At 41.5% G+C, this 13,783-nt stretch overlaps 1 long non-coding RNA gene across 2 annotated transcripts in view; it reads left to right on the top strand.

The window, feature by feature from the left end:
* Nucleotides 1–13,783, top strand: part of LOC120302777 — a 38,303-nt gene that overhangs the window by 5,440 nt on the left and 19,080 nt on the right. The window contains exon 2 of one of the 2 annotated variants that reach the window (XR_005555207.1): nucleotides 13,048–13,206. The exons of the other annotated variant lie outside the window; for it this stretch is intronic. This is a non-coding gene — a long non-coding RNA (uncharacterized LOC120302777). The remainder of the gene's footprint in view (nucleotides 1–13,047; nucleotides 13,207–13,783) is intronic. 2 annotated transcript variants of the gene reach the window in all.

Raw genomic sequence — 13,783 nt, 5'->3', positions numbered from 1 at the left:
TCCTGGATGGTCCTGGCAGTAGTCATAGAAGGGACAGGTGCTACGTCAAGCCACTTTGAGTGGCTGTCCACTACAATGAGGAACACCTGTCCTTGGAAGGGTCCTGTGTAGTCCATGTGAATCCTAGACCAGGGAGTTTGCGTAGTCTCCAGCGATGTACTGGGGCTTGAGCATTTCAGGTCTGGACTATTGGCAAACCTGGCATCCTTTAACTTGAGCCTCAATATCCCTATCCAGCCCTGGCCACCACAGGTAGCTTTTCGCGAGTGCCTTCATCCTGATTATTCCAGGATGTCTCTCATGCAGAGATTCTAAGACTCTTTCCCTTAGTGTGTGTGGGACTACAACTCTACTCCCCCATAGAATACATCCTTTTTGTGCAGACAGCTCATCTTGTCTTCTAATAAAACTCTGAAACTCTGTTCCAGGACTGGTTCCTGGCCACCCCCTCAGCACCCAGTTCAAAACTCAGCTGAGAGTTTTGTCAGAGGCTGTCTCAGCAGCCACATGCCTGGCGTGAAAGGGAGATTCTGGCAAGTTCTGAATTAATAGGATGCATGCAGCAGGTGCAGGGTCTGGTTCAAAATTAGGCAGGGGCAATCTGCTGAGTGCATTAGCGTGACCCATTTCCTTACCAGGCTTATCGACTAGCCTGTAATTGTAGGCTGCCATAAAGACTGACCACCTCAGCATCCTCAGAGACAGGATCTGAGGGGTTTGCTTGTCTGCAGTAAACAGACCTAGAAGAGGCTTGTGGTCTGTAAAGACTGTAAATGGTGACCATAAAGGAAATCATGGAATTTCTTTATTCCTGCAACTATAGCTAAAGCCTCCTTATCAATTTGAGCATAATTTCTTTCCATGGGGGAAAGCGTCCTTGAATAATAAGCTATGCCAGCTTGTTGCCCATTTGCTATTATGTGGCTCAAAACTGCTCCTATCCTATATGATGACGCATCACATGCAATACTATAGGCAGCTTTTCATTAAACTGTGTTAACACAGAGTCTGACGACAACAGTGATTTGACTGCTTTGAAACTGTTTTGTGGGCACTAGTCCATTGCCAAGGTGCCCTTTTATCTAAGAGCTGTGTAGAGTCTCTGCTAATGCAGCCTTGTAGGGAAAAAGGCATGATAAAAGTTAGATAACCCCAGGAATGCCTGCAGCTCTCCTTTTGACTTTGGTCTGGGAGTCTGCAAAATACCTTTGAGCTTTGAATCAGCTGGGTGTATTCTGGCAGTGTCGATCCAGAAACCCAGGAATTCTGTGGAGTTGACTTCTATTTGACATTTTTCTCTTTTGAGCTTCAGCCTCGCTTCGCGGAAGCACTGAAGAACAGCCCTTAAACATTCTGCAACTATCTCTTCTGACTCGCCAGCAATTAAAACGTCAACGAAATAAGGACACACACCTGGAATGTTTTTTAACGTGTGTTCCATCACTCTGAAAGAGCCCTGGAGCTACACTGACCCCAAACTGTAGGTGATGAACCTTGAATACCCCTCCATGGGTAATTATTGTTTGAGCCTCAGCAGAGGTGTCATCCACAGGCAGTTGCTGATAAGCCTGTGTCAGGTCCAGCTTTGCAAATAAGCGACCTCCTTGTAAAGATGCCAGAATGTGTCTAACTACAGGTACCGGATACAAATGCTGCTGCAGTGCCTTATTAATAGTGCACTTATAATCAGCGCAAATGTGCCCCTCTCCGTTAGGCTTGACCAGTATAATATGGGGTTTTCCCATACACAGCTGTCAACGGGTTGCAAGACTCCTTGTTGAATGAGCTTATCTAACTCTGCATCAGTCTTGGGCTTTAGGGCAAAAGGCACTCTTCGAGGCTTTACTCTGATTGGGGCTACAATTGGATCAAGGTGGAGAGCAATTGATGCTTCTTTGTACTTCCCTAAATTGGGACTGAATACGTCCGCAAAATCCTGGCAGACAGCTGCCAAATCCGTTGTTTGGGTTCTGTTGATGCCAGTCACATGGATGCCCAGGGCATCAAACCAGTCTAAGCTGATCAGGCTTGTTCGCTGGCCTTCCTTCCACCACGACACTAAAGGGACCCTCAAACTCTTTGAATGTCACTTTCATCATAGCTTCTCCTTTAACTACTATGCAGGAATTTTGAAAATCTGTCAAAATTAAATCTGACGGCTTGAGTCTGACTGATTTTCTGCCATGTTTGCAGATGATGTTAAAAGTCTTATAGGAAATTATAGACACAGCTGATCCAGTGTCCAGTTCCATGGAGCATGGAACTCCTTGCAGGTTGACTTTTAGTCTAAGCTTTTCTTTTAGGGGGCGATGGGCTCCAGTTCTGAGGATGCTCCTTTTTCCGGAGCAAAGTCCTACTCTATACTGTCATTACCTCTCCTGGGGAAGTCTTCGCGTGGAGATTCCCTCTGGTGACCTTTATAGATGGTAGCAATGTGGCCTTGTTTGCCACATGCTTGACACACAGCTGCGCGAAACTGGCATTCTGAGTACTAGTGTCATCCACCACATCCAAGACAGCTAGGAAAGGAAATGCCTTGTCAAGCAGCCGCTGCCTTCTTTCTGGGATCTTCTGTACCCGGTCAATCTCAATGTCTACGTCTGGATCTTCTGTTCTCTCTGAGTCTTCATGATGCACAGCCGTCTGGCTGGGAAGATTCTTTGAGGGATGTAAAGCCTTGATGGCTCCACCTGCAGCCTCTTATGCCATCCCTTCTTTCAGTGCATCCTGGAATGTCAGGGTCTCTTTAGCGAACAGCTTTTGCTGCTGGGTTTTATGCATAGACTAGTGTATATGCATTGAGCTGTATACTCATTGAATTTTTGGGTGTTTCTTTACTTGTTAGATTTATATTCCTCCTTTTATTTTAGGAGCTCAAGGCAGCATGCACAGCAACATCTTCCATTGTTTTTCCCCTTTATCAACAAATCTTGAATTGTGCTAAGAGAAAATATAAAATAACAAAAGAAAAGATATGTGAAGAGAACTCTTACTTATCCAACCCCTTTTGGAGGATTCCTTGAAACTGGCTCCTGTCCTGAAGCTACAAGATCACTGGATCACATTTTTACCCCTTACATGACAGCATTCAGGCATTTTAATAGTTTGCCAATAATCACCTTACATTTGAACACAAATGTTGCAAATCCAATTTGCAGAATAACTCATTGGTTTAGAGACAGGGTTAGATCTATTTTACCTCAGCAGACCATTATTAAAAGATGTTGATTGAATCAAATACAATACCTTATTAGAATAAACCCACTGAATTAAAGGAGATTTCATATCCTTGTAATTGTAGCATGAATATGCTTCAGTAACAAATCTGTTTTTTTTTTATTCCATGTTCTGATGTTGCCTTCATGTCATCTCTCAACCAGTGTGGCTTAAAATCAAACTTAGGTGTTCCAAATTTCAAAAGAGTGTTTTCTATCCTCCATCACAATCTGCTATCAATCTATGTTTCATTGACTATGCGATTGTTACTAGCTCCCTATTGGCTTTGTTAGGCTGCTGTGGGTATCCCTTCTTTCTTCCAGTCACTGGAATCTTTCTTCCATGGTTATTTTAATTTCAAGAAAGACCAGACTCTGTCTTGGCATTTGACCAGGTAATGCTTGATTGATACTTCCCAAAGGTCTGACTTCATTCTTCCTCCTATTGCCAATAAATGTAAAATTCAATTCTAAATTACACCAAAAAAAGGAAGATAAGCTTTATTTTGTCTTCTGTTTTATCCCAAGCAAAAACAGTCTCATAGGCTATTGTGTAATGTTGTCTTCTGCAGGACTAGAGGAATTTATATTTGCAGAGAATAACAATATGATTTATTCTTTCCAATATACACAGCAATCTACTTGCCAGCCACAATGTCCTGTGCTGGCAGGATGCATGGGAAGCAGAGAATTTCAGGTGATAAAAATACCAAACTAGGAAACACAGAAGGAAGGGAGGGAGGAAAAGCATAGAATTTCATCACAACATTGGTTTTAGGATAAGTGTGGCAAAATGCATACAATGAAAGAGCTTTCTTTTTGAAGCCTATAAAATAACTGTTGAATTTTATCACAGCTTTGCAGTCATCCACAGGAGAGATGTTCACAAGGTAACTAATGTTGGGAACCAGATCCATGACCGAAATAAATTATCTTTTTCAGCTTTCCAGAATCCTTTTTACAGATATGGCAAGCAGGGTTTAAATAATAAAGCACCCGATCTGCTATCTGCTTTGCTAGTAACCAGCCACATGACACATGATACTTGGCAAACCAATAAGTATAAGTTAACAAATTTAAATAAAATTGCAACCTGAGAAATAGCTACTTCTAAATCAAGCTAAAATAAAGGGCAATTAAAAAAAAATCACTAATGAGAACTTGACACAGAAAGAAACCAAGAGTGAAGCTATAGTCTACATGGGACATCATTAAGTACAACTTTTGCTGACCAGGAGGAGTATGTGGGTAACTAAGTCGGGTGGAAGCAAACAGCTATCTATCTCTCCTCATTACTTGCATGACTATACTGATTTTTAATAACAAGAACATGGCAGCTTGATAAATTAATAAGTTATTTCCTGGCAACTTCAGACTATGTAGGAGATTGGAGCAATTGACAACAATAGAGAAGTTATTCAACTTTATTAGATTTTCTTCTCAAACTAGCCTTGAGCTTGAAGCATTTAATTAGATAGGGAAGACTGAAATTTCAGGTCTGAAGGCAAGACTAGAATGTTGAAAAAATTATACTTGGTTTTCTGAATGATTCAATATGAAATTCACTACCTATTCCCAATTTGGTAACAACTCTCTGTTTCTGTATTTGGCCCCAGGTAGAGTTACCTGATGGCAGCTATAGGGGTCTCAGAGGATTATGAAGACATCCTAGCTATCACATCAGCTAGAACCATACTGGCTAAAGGACCAAATGTAATACAAACACAAAGCCTATTAAATAGGACCCTCCTCTATTTTCAGCATTTAAATAGCTTACATGACTACTGTTGCTAATTTTGATCTGTTTATCATCACCATCAATTCTGCACCAGCCAAGATTATAAAAATATTGTGTAAGGTTATGTAATCAAAACCCTAACATTACTTAATCAAATTTGTATAGCTGCCCAGTTTACAAAAAAGGAACTTGTTGTACAGCATACAACAATCCAATAAAAACACATATATAAAACAATATAAATATAAATGTACATATATATTTACAAACCCTAGGCAACAAGAGAATAAAAACAGCTGCTCCAGAAGTTCAGCTATCAAAGCATATCTCCAGTTCTTTGGGAGCTCCTAGCCTTGAGAGTCTTCCAGAATATCAAAACTTTCCTTACCAGGTCTTGAGGGACTTCCAGAATATCAAAATAGATGAAGCTAATCTAATTTTAGAAGTAAGAATGTTCCATATGGCAGAGAATGCCCGTCTCCTGGTCTCCCATCATATGTACAGGTCTAGCTGACGGGTACCACAGCATGCCTTCTTTGCCAGATCTAAAAGGGTGGTCTGATGTAACCAGGAGCTGGTGAACATATGACTGACAGGGTCAGTAACAAGAACAAATGATCTGGCAATAACTGCCTTTATAAATTAACAGTCACTTGTAAGCTTCCTGGACAACATCCTAAGCACTGTGTTACTTTACAACCTTGATTCTATTGACTTTGTGGTAAATGTGTCTATAAAACGTTCGTCTTGTAATTTTGAAAAGACTTAGGTCATGTGATTGGAATACAAAAAGCAACCATGAATTTCTCAACTGAAGTGAAATTAGCTTTCTGTGACCTTAGAGTGTTGATGAAATGTGTGAAAGGGGGAAGTATGCTATACAATAATCACTATGATTTACAGAGCAATTGATAATATCTAACAGGATAGCATCCTTATAATGTGAAAGAATGCAAAGATGCCATAATAAGTCACACACACATACATCACACACACACACCAGTGATTCCTTTAGTTTACCAATAAATGTATAGTTTATTGCATCTATTCTAAGCACTTTGATCTTCATTTAAAGTGTGTTTTTTCCCAAAAAACAATGTTTACATTTATTGGGAAGAAATAAGTGCTTAATATTATTGCAAATTTCTTCATCAGGTTTTGTCACCTGATGCCTTCTAGGAGTAGCAATATAAAAAATATCTGGAGGGCTCTAATTCATGAAGGCTGTTCTACCTTAAAGGCATTACAGCCACTGAAAAAGGTGCTTTTTGTAATTTTGTGACATTTATTTATTCATTCATTCATTTAACATTAGCATTTTAATTATTTCAGCCTTGTTTGTGATTTGGTTTTGTGATGTATTCTATATTTTATATTTCTTAATAGTTTGGGACTTAAGAGATTTATGCTTCTCTTTTAAATTACCAATCTCACCAATCTTTTAAAAATGGTCTTGAGCAGTCATGTGGTAGGTTGAAAACTTTTTCCATGATAATTAAGGGACTTATTTCATAATGACTGACTTTAAACATTTTTTCAAGAAGTCATATTTTTTTCTATGACAGTTTTATTAGCACAGACTACTGTGGTTGCATGCAGATCTTTATTCCCATTATGTTTATGTTTCTGTAAACAGAAGCTGCAACTTTAAAATCCCAGAGAATTTATGAGACTTTGTGGGGAGCAACATTTTGCCAAGATGTATACTTGGAAACATATTGTACAAAATCCTTCCTTGGGCTTATAAATTGAAGATCATCTTTCAAATGTTCATTGGCAATGTACACTCTTTGTCATCCTGTTTATCCAGTCTGCTTGCTATGTTACTTCTCTTCCCTATTTAATCAGTTCATTGCAAATAATTTTAGGCTGCCCTCCCAAGATCTTCTGGGGTGAATTACAGAAAGGCTAAAACAAATCAAATGCTAATATTGCATGAATGAATATCACAAAATTACAAAAATCAGCATATGGACATTCCCTTTAAAATCCTCAGGAAGATAAAAATGCCAAAAAAGAAAATCCATTCAGTGACAGCCAGGAAAATAGTCCTGGGAAAAACATTTTCATGATTCTGTTGACACCACCAAGAAGATCCTGTTTATAGTAGCCACTTGCAAAGATGCCCCCTTTTTAAGATTTCATTGTTCAAGTAATGGGAGCCTTGCAAATTTTTAAGTATTCCTTGTATTTTATAACAAAATCACCATTTGTTTTGTGCTGTCGAATGGACTGGAAATAGTAACATTATTGTGAAAATGACTTGTTATGATAACAATACTTGATCCAGTCAGTAATCTAATCTTGGTAGTTTTTTAAAAAAAATTCAGAGCAGCCTCATGTTTGGGATGAGTTAACTACCTCTCTGCTAAGGCAAATTCCATTAAAATAGTTTGTTACATTATAGATAGCATAATGATAAAAAGCATCACTTGACAAGCATCAGTTAACAATGGTTGAGGCTGCCAGAAGAGCAAGAACCAGCACTTTTTACTTCTCTTGATACCTGAAGGGGTAAAAGAAGAAGTGAAGAAAAAGATAATGATAAAAATGTTCCAATAGCTAGTTTTTTTTCATCTATCATGGCCTTGTTGAAAGATAGAAGACTTTTGGACATAGAAATATTTATCATAACTCTTGTTCAAGTAGCTAGAGATCCTTGTGAACTATCTGTAGCAGTAACTCATATCCATATCTCTGTGTATTTAGTGCTCTATTTATTTATTTATATATTTCTAAAATTTATATGCCGCCCAATCCCAAGGGACTCAGGGCGGCGTACAAAATTAAAACAATAATCTGACAATAAAACAATAAAATAAATACATTCATACAGCGTGTCCGATCATATCCCACCCACCCCGGGGACATCAGCCCCAGGCCTGCCGGAACAGGAGAGTTTTAATGGCTTTCTTAAAGGCCGGCAGGATGGGAGTAGTTCGAACCTCGGGGGGAAGTTGATTCCACCAGGTTGGAGCCACCACAAAAAAGGCCCTTCCCCGATGGCCCGCCAGTCGACATTGTCTTGCCGACGGGACCTGAAGGAGGCCCAATCTATGGGACCTCACCGGTCTCTGGGAACTGTGCGGCAGTATGCGGTCCTGTAGGTAACCTGGCCCTATGCCATGAAGGGCTTTAAAGGTGATAACCAACACCCACAGGAAGCCAGTGCAGCTCGCGGAGGATAGGTGACATGTGGGCGTACCTTGGCGCGCCCACAATTGCTCTTGCGGCTGCATTCTGAACCAACTGCAGCCTCCAAACGCTCTTCAAGGGTAGCCCCATGTAGAGCGCATTACAGTAATCCAGACTTGAGGTGACAAGGGCATGAATGACCATGAGTAAAGCCTCCTGGTCCAAATAAGGCCGCAACTGGTGCACCAGGCAAACCTGGGCAAAGGTCCCCCTGGCCACAGCCGATAGATGTGGTTCCAAATTTAGCTATGAGTCCAGGAGGACACCCAAGTTGTGTGCCTGCACTGAGGGAGATAAATTTGCCCCCCCAGGACTAATGATGGACCATCCAGTTGACCTTTGGGAGGCAAGACCCAGAGCCACTTGGTCTTGTCAGGGTTGAGTCTAAGCCTGTTCACCCCCATCCAGACCCTCACATCTTCCAGGCACTGGCACATCACGTCGACTGCTTCACTGAAAGGACACGGGATGGAGATATACAATTGGGTATCATCCGCATACTAATAATACCTCACCCCATGTCGCCGAATGATCTCACCCAGCGGTTTCATGTAGATGTTAAAAAGGAGGGGGGACAGGACCGAGCCCTGAGGCACCCCATGATCGAGGCGCCTAGGGGTCGATCTCTATCCGCCAGCCAACACCGACTGTGACCTGTCAGAGAGGTAGGAGGAGAACCACTGCAATACGGTGCCGCCCACCCCCACCTCTCCAAGTCGACGCAGAAGGATACCATGGTCGATGGTATCGAAAGCCGCTGAGAGGTCAAGAAGCACCAAGATAGAGGAATGACCCCTATCCCGGGCTCGCCAGAGGTCATCGGTCAGTGCGACCAAAGCAGTCTCAGTGCTGTAGCCGGGCCTGAAACCAGATTGAAAAGGGTCCAGATAATTAGTTTCATCCAAGGATCGCAAGAGTTGGGACGCCACCACCTTCTCTACAACCTTCCCCACAAAGGGGAGGTTGGAGACAGGACGAAAGTTCTTCAAAACAGCTGGGTCCAGGGAAGGCTTCTTGAGGAGGGGCCTCACCACCGCTTCCTTTAAAGGTTGCGGAAAGACCCCTCCATCAAGGAGGCGTTGATTATCGCCTGGAGCCAGCCTCGTGTCACCTCCCTACTGGCAGAAACCAGCCAGGAGGGGCACGGGTCCAATAAACAGGTGGCGGCATTCATTGCCCTCATGGCCTTGTCCACTTCATCAGGGGTCACAGGCTCAAACTCGCTCCAGATAACATGACTAAGACCAGCCCCTGGCAACTCGGCTGGCACTGCCCAGTCGGAGTCCAGGTCTCTCTGAATCTGAGCGATTTTGTCCGAAAGAAACTGAACAAACTCCTCAGCTCTCCCCTGCAAGGGTTCCTCCGCCTCCTCCACTTTAAGAAGGGAGTGGGTCACCCTAAACAAGGCAGCCGGGCGAGATTCTGCAGATGCAATAAGTGCAGAAAAGTGAACACGCTTTGCCGCCCTTATCGCCACTAAATAAGTCCTAAGATAGGCTCTTAATAGTGATTGGTCAGATTCAGAGTTACTGGCCCTCCAATGTCACTCTAGACGTCTCTTGTGGCGCTTCGTCTCCCGGAGCTCCTCAGTAAACCAAGGCGCCCTCCGGGGACCACCATCACAGAGAGGTCGCAAAGGCACAATTCGATCCAGGGCCCCGGACGCCGCCTCATTCCAGGCCGCAACCAGGGACCCAGATGAGTTGTGGACAAGGGAGTCAGGTATTTCCCCAAGCTCCTCCTGGAACCGATCTGGGTCCATTAGGCACCTGGGGTGGAATCACCTAGTCGGCTCCCTCTCCCTGCGATGGGGGAGTGATGCTCTGAAGTCCAACCTCAATAGGAAATGATCTGTCCGTGACAAGGGAGAGATCTCTATTCCCCTTAATTCCAGATCATGTCTCCATTGCTTCGAGAGAAACACAAGGTCGAGTGTGTGACCACCCCTATGAGTCGGATCCTGGATTACCTGGGTCAGGTCCATGGTTGCCATGGAAGCCATGAACTCTTGCACCGCCTCTGAGCGATCGCCGAGTGATGGCAGGTTAAAGTCCCCCAGTACCATAAGTCTGGGGAACTCCACCGCCAACCCAGCTACTGACTCCAGCAACGCAGGCAGGGCTGTTGCAACGCAGCTGGGAGGTAGGTACATCAGCAGCAAGCCCAACTGAACCCATGAACCCAACTTCAATAGGAGGGACTCACACCCTACATGGACCTGCTTTTGAAAGTCTTAAAAACTACAGGATCATCACATTGCAGTGGCCTTGCTACTAGCAGGCATGAATCATTTTAGCAGCATAACACCAATACTAGACATATGAATTGACTGTCAATAGTTTTCAAGTCAAAATCAAAGGGCTAGTTTTAACCAGTAAAGCTCTGCATGACTCAACTTCTGGTGGCCTTCAAAGCTGATTTTGCCAAATTAGTTCTACCCATGTAGTACAGTGATCAAGGCAGGGGATAGAAATAGACCTATCCTAATAAAGAAATTGGCAGCCTTTTGGCTTGTAGCCTGAACCTTGTATTGAAAGAAAAATCTTCAGCTGGGTCCAGTCCAAACTAGGAATAAATAAAATGGAGACGGCTTTAGAAAGAAGATTGTAGTTTATTAAAGAGGAGAGCTGGGAAAGCTGACCACATGTAGTAGGGAGTGGTGGGTTTTTATACCTTCTTGGTCTTTTGTTTGAAATTGTTCCTATGGCATGAACTTTGATCTGAGTCTAAGGGTGCCTTTCTGGTATTCTGATGGTGGTGGGTTAATCTTATTATGTCCCAAAGGTCATATCCTGCTTCCCTGGGGCTGTGGCTGATGACTGTTGGATTTTTTGGTGTGAGGGATTGTTCTCTAGGGATCTTTGTCTTTCTAATCCAAGCTTCCTGGCTCCAATCTTTCTGACAAGATTATCACATCTGATTTCTGCAGACCTGGTTTCTGTTTGGGGCAGAAAGACTTGGAGGGGGAGGTTGGTTTCTGCTTTTAAGAATCTTTGGGGAAATATATTCTGCCTTTTTAATATTTCCCAAAATATTTCTTTCTCTGGATTCTTCCCATACTTGTGAATATCTTAATTCCTGAAGTAATATTGGACCCCACCATGACAGGGAACTAGAAGGCTGTAAAACCAATTTTCTTTAAGTGGTCATTTGTATAGTAACCATAAATGGTGAGAGAGGAGAATACAATTTTTTGTTTTTGTTGGTCCAAATGTTTAGATTTTGTTACTGAATCTGTGAGTCAGCAATTTATATGGTTGTATGATTTGATGTGTTATTGTTGTAAATGTTGGAGTTTATGAAGTAACAATTATAAAAAATACAAAAAAACCCCTCCTTTAGATTACAAGTGGATGGCACTGATACTGTAAAATAGTGATATAAACTGCATGGTTGCTACTGCAGTTAGAAAGCAACTAATCCAGGCAAATTAATTAATAGTATTTAATGAGGAAATTTGAGAGCTTTGTGGCCTGAGGGATTTCTCTGAGAACTTTTGACAATAACCAGCCTTCAGAATAAATTGGATGCTGAGACAAGGCTTATTAAGGAACTTCCCTTTTTTTCTTCCTGTGTAATGTTAAAAGGGACATGCTTGATCATCTGCTTAGTTTTTTATAATATTTATGTGCTATCGGACCCATACCTAAAAAGTACAACACAACAACAACACCTGGGTGGTGGTAAGAAACTTTCATTTTCCTTTTAGATGGAAGAGTTTTTAAACATTGACCAACCATGACAAGGGAAGGAAATGTAAGTTGTTGAACTGATTGCTCAACAGTTATATTGTAAAAGCATTAAACCAGCACTAGCTAATGCTTCTGTGTACAACTTAATGTAGAGCAACTGTCATTTTAGTCTGCAGCTCTACACAGATCAAACAAATGTCACACACTTATCATGTCTCTGTCAATTGCATTCTAAAATAATCTATGTCCATTTCCACATGTATGAAGGAACAAATAAAATAGTATAATAACCAAAAAGAGAGCAAAGCTGGGGGATCTTAGGGAGTAGGAAGATTCTTTAAAATTTTGATGTGAAATACCATTTTTTTTTTAAAATAAAATTGCCTGTAGAATTATCCCTGTCTGTTTGGACGATTTATTCACGAATAGCAAGTGTGTATGTGTTTTCTTCCGCCCTCTCAAAATACCACCCACCTCATCCATATTTTCTCTTTTTTCCCCATTGTATTCTCTTAGCATCCGCCTTCTCTTACTCTGCCCTTCCTGTAATTCTTTCCCTGATTCATCACTGTTCCACCCAGTCTCCTGAGACACTGTTTCTTTGCTTTTCTTGCCAATTTCCAGAAATGCACTTTTGTCGTTTTCTGCTTGCTTAATCTTTAATCCATTCAGCCATATCTTCTGCATTCTAAAACATTCTTTTTATGCTTTGCAGGAAAATACATAATAATGGAATTTTCTTGTTACTGAAAAAAATGGTTTGACTCTAACTGAGTTTGTTATTACACAGGAATCAACCTTTTGTATAGAAAGATAACATTGGGGGGGGGGGAACAACTGGCAGCAAGAAGTCAAAATCCTTAAACAAAGAAATGAGAAATGTCTTGGGTTTTTTTCTAGTTCATTCCTAAATTCCCCTATGATAAATCGAAATTTAACTTTAGTCCATTTGGAAATATATCTTGTGTAATTCCAGAAGCCACAGTCTATGATTGCAAGAGGGAAGGGCTATGTTACATCCTACAAGGGTTATCAGGCTTGGCAGCTAATGAAAAAGAAAGTGAAATTATTATATTGAAAAATAAAATCCAAAATTTGAGATGTTTTTCTCCTGAAGGATAAGATGATTACTATTGTTTTTTAGTCAGTTGCTTTTTTTTCTTTATTCAGTACATTATTAGCATTATTCTATCTACTTCTTTTTAAGATGAATCTGAAGACATCCCCTTTGGGAATTGAGCTAAAGCATAACTAGCCATTACAGCAATACAAACCAAGAGGTCACGGGCAGCAGGCACCCTCGGATAAAAGAAGTACCCCAGTTTTCCTCTTGAGTCTGCTCTCCCATCCCTGCCTACTGCAACAGGTATGAAAAAGGGAGGGGCTTATATCACATGGTAATAGCTGTCATCATAACTATTTTCATCTCTTTGTGGATGCTCCCAGTTTGCAGTGATTGCTCCAAGAGGTTTGGCTTCTTGCTGGCCTACATTACTATTTTTTTCGAAAATAACCTGTTAAATATGAGTAGGGTACAAGTTATAATTCAAGAATGATAAATGGAAATAAATAGGACATCAAATTAAACTTTGTCAATATTGAAAAATACTTTCTCTACTCCTATGCTGGTCAAAAATATATTTGCCACAATATTTGCAAGACTTCTGTGACTTGGCTCTCAATCAATTGCAGGTTAGATAGGGAAATACATTGGTGGATTCTTGCCATTCATTATTATTGGAAACTCTAAATTGTTTTCCTGATCAATTTCCCATCAGGGCTGGGATCAGCCCTGTTCCCTACCCTATCTGGGAGGTGGGGGTGCGTGTGTGGGGGGGAAAATTTCCCATAAGCAGGGGGGGGAATCCACAGCCAAGGGGGGGGAAAATTCCCCAGTTTTGGCAGCAGGATTCCTCAAACCTGTCTTCTTCCCTCCTGGTTAT

Source organism: Crotalus tigris, unplaced genomic scaffold (assembly GCF_016545835.1).
Source record: "Crotalus tigris isolate CLP2741 ecotype Arizona unplaced genomic scaffold, ASM1654583v1 scf7180000024437.13266115, whole genome shotgun sequence".
NCBI lineage: Eukaryota > Metazoa > Chordata > Lepidosauria > Squamata > Viperidae > Crotalus > Crotalus tigris.
Note: the sequence above shows the minus strand (reverse complement) of the source record. Positions and strands in the feature narration are given on the sequence as shown.